The sequence below is a fragment of the Triticum urartu genome, chromosome 1 (assembly GCF_003073215.2).
Source record: "Triticum urartu cultivar G1812 chromosome 1, Tu2.1, whole genome shotgun sequence".
Taxonomy (NCBI): Eukaryota; Viridiplantae; Streptophyta; class Magnoliopsida; order Poales; family Poaceae; genus Triticum; species Triticum urartu.
Genome location: NC_053022.1, coordinates 323,748,981 through 323,755,840, shown reverse-complemented (window position 1 = coordinate 323,755,840; position 6,860 = coordinate 323,748,981).

The following is a 6,860-nucleotide window of genomic DNA, read 5'->3' as shown; positions in this document are numbered from 1 at the left end:
ACAAGAGTGTAGGGCCACTGATGGAATACTAGCATCCTATACTAAGCAGTAGGATAGCAGGTAATGGTAACAATAGTAGTAGCAAGGACAGGCTATGCATCAGGATAGGAATAACGGAAAGCAGTAACATGCTACACTACTCTAATGCAAGCAGTATAGAGAAGAGTAGGTGATATCTGGTGATCAAAGGGGGGGCTTGCCTGGTTGCTCAGACAAGGAGGGGTCGTCAACACCGTAGTCGATCGGGGTACCAGCAGCAGCGTCAGTCTCGTAGTCTACCGGAAAGAAGTAACAGAGGGGGAACAAAATAAATAACAGAGCAATCAAATGTAACACAAAGCAAGACGCGGCAATACGTTGCTAGGGGTGACCTAAAGCAGGGATAGGTGATATCGGCGAAGGGGGGGAAACATCCGGGAAAGTATCCCCGGTGTTTCGCGTTTTCGGACAGATGAAAACGGAGGGGGAAAGTTGCGTGTTCGCTATGCTAGGGATGCGTGGCGGATAAACGGGCTGCGTATTCAAATTCGTCTCGTCGTTCTGAGCAACTTTCATGTTGAAAATATTTAATCCGAGTTACGGATTAAAAGATATGATTTTCTAAAGATTTAAATCATTTTCTGATTTTAATTATTTATTTAAACCCAACATTATCCAAAACAGTGATTGCTGACGTCATCATGACATCAGCAGTCAACAGAGGTGTTGACTGGTCAAACTGATGTGTGGGTCCAGTGGGACCCACCTGTCATACACTGTTAGGTTGGTTAGGGTTTAGGTTTAAACTAATTACTGTTTACTTAAACTAACAGGTTAATTAGATTAATTAACTAGGATTAATTAACTTAATTAATTAATTAATTAATTAATTAATTAATTAGTTTATTTTTAGTTATTATTTATTTTCTATTATTCCTTTTTAAAACCCTTTTTTTGGAAACGTTCTCTGGGCAGTGGCCACTTGTCATAGGCCCAAGGCCTAATGGGTTCGGGCGCGGGGCGCAGCCCGAGCGGGCGCACGGGCGTTATCGGGTGCGGGCGCCGCGCACCCGCACGGAGGCGACGGAGGGCGTCGGCGGGGTCGTGCCCACGATGCGTCCAGGGGAGGGCGTGTGGGCGTGCGGGGAGGGGAACCACGGTAGCGGCTCGCCGGAGTTGCGTTCCGGTGACCACTTGGTCACCCACGAGCATCAGAAGGACGAGCGCGTTGGCGCGCATCGAGTTGGGCTAGTGGTTGGTGCTGGAGGTGGCCGAAAACAAGGCCGGTGACGAGGTTCGGCGGCGGCGGGCGTGCAGCAGCAAGGGGGGCGGGGACCGTCCATGGCCGGGCTCGGTCAGAGGGGGCGTGGGCGCGAGCGCGCGCGGTCGGCCACGGTCGGGCGCGGCCAAGCGCGGTCCAGGGCGTGCGGGAGCTCGACGGTGGTCCCGTGCGGAGGCAGGTGGCCGCGGGCGGCTCCGGGGCGGCGCGGGATGGAGCCGAGCGTGAGGGGGGAGGGCGCGGCCACGGCAGAGAGAGGAGGGAGGGGAGCTCACAGGGAGCAGTAGGGCACGGGCAGTGGGGCTCGGGGAGGAAGACGTGGACGGCGCGTGATGGGGAGGCAGTCCGGCGAGGAGGCTCCGGCGTCGAGCAGCGGGGCGGCGTCGGGCATCGAGCAGCGGGATCGATCCGATCTAGCTCGGGTCGAGGTGGGGCGGGCGCCATGCGGGGGAAGATGGGGAGGCGGGCGCCGGCGAGGGGGGTGGCCGGAGGCACTGGGCAGCGGCGGCGGCGTCGGGGGCGAGGGCCCCGATCTCGATCTGGATCGGGGGTAGGAGGAGAGGAGCGTGGGGATCGTGGGGGAACTGGGAGGAGTGGGGAGGGAACCGCTAGGGTTCCGGCCCGCCCAGGGGATAAGGACGCGATCGATGGGGGCGGCTGGGCCTGCGGGCTGTTGGGTTGGGCCGGTTTCTGTAGCGAGGAGGCCAAAGTGCACAGTAGCACTTTGTCATTTTTCCTTTTCTCTTCAAATTTTTCTGCTTTTCCTTTTATTTTCTTTGTTTTCTATTTACTTTGAATACTATATCGCTCTAATAATATATGAGACTTGGCCCATAATTTGTGATGCAGTATTAGACACTGCCACAAAAGTTTCGGTGGTTATTAAAATAGTTTGTATTTTTATAAAATCTAAAAGGCATTTATTTAGTTGTTTTACCTACTGTTTTAATTACTCAAGTGCATTTAAATCTTTTATAAAAATGTGGTTTTTTCCCCATAATTATCTATGCAATATTTGGTTCACTCCGAACATCTTAGTTTTAATATTTGAAAACTTTTATTGTTTGCCTAATTTTGAATTTGAATTTGAATCGGTTTCGAACTAACTGGAGATTAGAAACTATAAACGAGGTCACGTGGCATCATTAGCAGAGGATCACTGTAGCTTAATTACCCGGGCGTCACACATGGTGGGTTAGAGGTTTGACATGGCAATTGGGAGGCTGACAAGCAAAAGGTAGGCATCGTAGCATTGGCATAGCAAGAGCGAGCAAACTAGCATAGCAAAGATAGTAGTGATTTCGAGGGTATGATCATCTTGCCTCCACAGTTGTCAGAGTTGACTGGATCCTCACAAGCAAACTCAACGGGCTCGTCGGTAGCGAACTCGTCTCCCGGCTCTACCCAAACAAGACAAACAAGCAACAAGGATACAATCAACCACGTGCAAGACCAAGCAATATGATGAAATGAAGATATGCTATGCGGGATGCAATGCGGGATGCAAAATGCAAGATATGACAGGAAATGCATGAATCTGGCCTCAACATGGAATTCCAAGGGTGCCACTGGAAAGATGAGATGAAATCGCTTGAAAACGATAGAAAGAACGCCGGAATCGGAGTTACGGTTTGGAAATGGCAAGCGTTTCAAAATTGACACCGGTCTGCGATTTACAGCAAGTAGACATCTAAATGCAGTGAGATGAACATGCTACGGCCACCAAACATGACAACAAAATACATGGCAGGGATGTACACAAGATGCTTAACAAAAGACTAGCACTAAGCCACGGCCAATTCATCCATTATGAGGTACAAACAAGCATGGCAAAAACGCAAATGCAAAACAGATTCCAGACTTAGTGAAATTAACACTTGTCTGAAATTTCAGATCACGAAGCCCTCTTCGGAGCAGCAAAACAACATGATACATGACCTGATTAGGACGTAAGAACATGGCATGGAGCTACTCAACAAGATTAACAAAAGTCCCGAAGTGACCTAGGGCTAAAAGGGATCACAAAATATACTAACGGGTACACGAACATAGCTAAAACACAATCAGTTTTCAGACTTAGTGAAAACTGAGACATGCTGAAATATAACTCACGAAGGCATGTAAACCAGCTCGATGCACTCACTATGGTGCAAGTCATGGAAAGGCAAGCATACATCCATTAAGAAGGCACAAAATTCTAGCTAGAAATGGCAAGAACAATGGCATAGCATGCACGGATCAACTACAATAATATCGGCAAAATCGCAAACGAGTTGACGATCTGCCCAGATTCACCACAAAGCAAAGGTAGAGCTCAATTGACTCAAGCTATGGTACTCCAAAATTGCAAAAAAAGACATGGATGGATAGAGCATAACAGGATTAACAAAACTCCTTTACTGACCATCCTCAAAAGAGGCACGGATCACTAGGAAACAAGCTGAACATATGGCATCATGAACTAAATAATCCCGGGTGCCTCACTTTGCAAGCTTGCACAAGTCACCACACACATCCTAAAAATGCATGGGTTGCACCTCTAGAAATAAGACAAAATCCTTAACAAAACATATGAAGGACTCACAGGCATAGCATGCACACAATAATCATGGCAAAAATGACAAAAGTCTAAGATGAACTAGCAGATCTTACAATAACTCACGAAGCCTCCTTCTAACAGCATTTTGGGTATCAAGATGAGATCGAATGAAAATCATGCAATGGAATGAAATGATGTACTCGTCGATACGAACATTTTGATATACTACATGCCCAAATAGGAGCTACAGATGCGAAGTTACGGGGCCTCGAACAGGAGCATATGAAGTGAAAATTCCTGGGACTTGGCAAAAAAATCAACCTCTCGGATTAGATCTAGGGTTTCGCACGGAAACCGAGGCGCGGCCGGCACTGTTCACCGAAGCTCTCCGGCGAGGAAGCGGGGCTCCGGCGAGGAGGGATTCGGCGCCGGCGAGGGCTGCCGGACGGTGGGGTCGGCGGCGGCGGAGCAGGGCCCGCCGGCGACGGGCTTGGCGGCGGGGCGGCGAGCTTGGCGAGGCGGGGTCCGGCGCGTGGCGGCGAGGGCCGGGTCCGGCGCGTGTCGGCGAGGCGGCCGGCGAGTCGGCGGCGAGAGGAGGCAGCGTTGGCGCCGGAGAAGAAGGGCGGCGCGGGCGGCGGAGGATGACCCGGGCGGCGGCGTGGCTACGGGCCTCGGGGGCCCGACTCGGGCCTCCCGGGCCGCGGCGGCGGCGGAGTGGCGAGGGCCACGTGGCAACGCCCGGTTGGGCACGGGCGGCGGCAGACGCTGTCCGGCCGGGGGCGGACACGTCCGTCGGTGCGGGGATCTGTTTTTTTAGACTAGGGTTTCGGGAAGGAAGAAGAGATCCGAAAACGGGGGGGCTATTTATAGGCATAAGTGGAGCTAGGAGAGTCCAAATGAGGTGCGGTTTTCGGCCACGCGATCGTGATCGAACGCTCTAGGACATGGAGCAGAGTTTGGTGGGTTTTGGGCCAAATTGGAGGGGTGTTGGGCTCCAACACACATGAGGCCTTTTCGGTCCCTCGGTTAGCCGTTGGAGTATCAAACGAAGTCCAAATGATACGAAACTTGACAGGCGGTCTACCGGTAGTAAACCAAGGCCGCTTGGCAAGTCTCGGTCCAATATGGAAATGTTTAATCCCCACACACGAAAGAAAGCTAGAAATGACCACCGGAGGAGAACGAAGCGCCGGAATGCAAAACGGACAACGGGGAAAAAGCTCGAATGCATGAGACAAACACGTATGCAAATGCAATGCACATGATGACATGCTATGAGATGCATGACAACGACAACAACACACGGAGACAAAAACCCGAACCCGAGAAATAAATATAACTTAATGCCAGAAACGGCAAGAGTTGGAGTACAAATTGGGAAAGTTACATCCGGGGTGTTACAGGGTCCTAGCGGAAACTAAGGGATATTAAGGCCTCCTTTTAATAGAGTATCGGACCAAAGCATTAACACATGGTGAATACATGAACTCCTCAAACTATGGTCATCACCGGGAGTGGTCCTGACTATTGTCACTTCGGGGTTGCCGGATCATAACACATAGTAGGTGACTATAGACTTGCAAGATAGGATCAAGAACTCACATATATTCATGAAAACATAATAGGTTCAGATCTGAAATCATGGCACTCGGGCCCTAGTGACAAGCATTAAGCATATCAAAGTCATAGCAACATCAATCTCAGAACATAGTGGATACTAGGTATCAAACCCTAACAAAACTAAGTCGATTACATGATAAATCTCATCCAACCCATCACCGTCCAGCAAGCCTACGATGGAATTACTCACGCACGGCGGTGAGAATCATGAAATTGGGGATGGAGGAAGGTTGATGATGACGACGGCGACGGATTCCCCTCTCCGGAGCCCCGAACGGACTCCAGATCAACCCTCCCGAGAGAGTTTAGGGCTTGGCGGCGGCTCCGTATCGTAAAACATGATGAATGCTTCTCCCTCATTTTTTTCTCCCTGAACACGAATATATGGAGTTGGAGTTGAGGTCGGTGGAGCTCCAGGGGGCCCACGAGGATGGGGGCGCGCCCAGGGGGCAGGCGCGCCCCCCACCCTCGTGGCTAGGGTGTGGGCCCCTGGCCTTGATTCTTTGCCAGTATTTTTTTATTATTTCCAAAAGTAATCACCATGGACTATCAGGTCATTCAGAGAACTTTTGTTTTTGCACATAAATAACATCATGGCAATTCTGCTGAAAACAACGTCAGTCCGGGTTAGTTCCATTCAAATCATGCAAGTTAGAGTCCAAAACAAGGGCAAACGTGTTTGGAAAAGTAGATACGACGGAGACGTATCGGTCAACATGGTCAAGGAATGGCTTCCATCAGACCTAGACTGTACGTGGAGAGGCTGACAGTTGGGTCCACGGCCGCAGCAAGTAAGTGCATCCTTATTACGCGCAAAATAATTATTCCTCCACGTGACAGCGGGGACCCACCAGAAGGGCCACCGTATTTCACGAAAAAATGTTTCCCCCTGACTGCTGGGACCCACCAGCTACATCTCCGCATGCAAGGAAGTGCGTCCGGGCAAAAAAACGATTCGCCCCCCTCACTGCTAGGACCCACCAGCTACATCTTCGCACGCAAGGAAGTGCCTGACAGTCGAGACCTACCTGGTCGAAGCGTACGTAGCGTTGTTATTCTGGTCGCGAACGTGTACGTACATACTGGCCGATGTAGAGGCGCGCACATGTCGTAGTAGAGGCGCGCACGTAGCATGTACACGTACGTACAGCGGCCAGTGTGCAAGAAAGAAAAAACGGCCACATATGTACATACGTGCAGGGTCTCGAACGCCTACTCGTGCATACGTACGGCCAGGGCTCGTGTACATGGCTGGGTCGAAACGGAGAAACAACGTCGTCGTCATGTTCATGGGGAGCCAACCGGCTGGGTCGGAACGGAATGTGTCATCGTGTTCATCAGGAGGTACCGCAAAACGGAGGAAACGGACTTGTGTTGGAGCGTTACGGTCGAAACGGGGGTCCTGTTCATCGGGAGGGGTGTGGCGTACCACAAAACGGGACT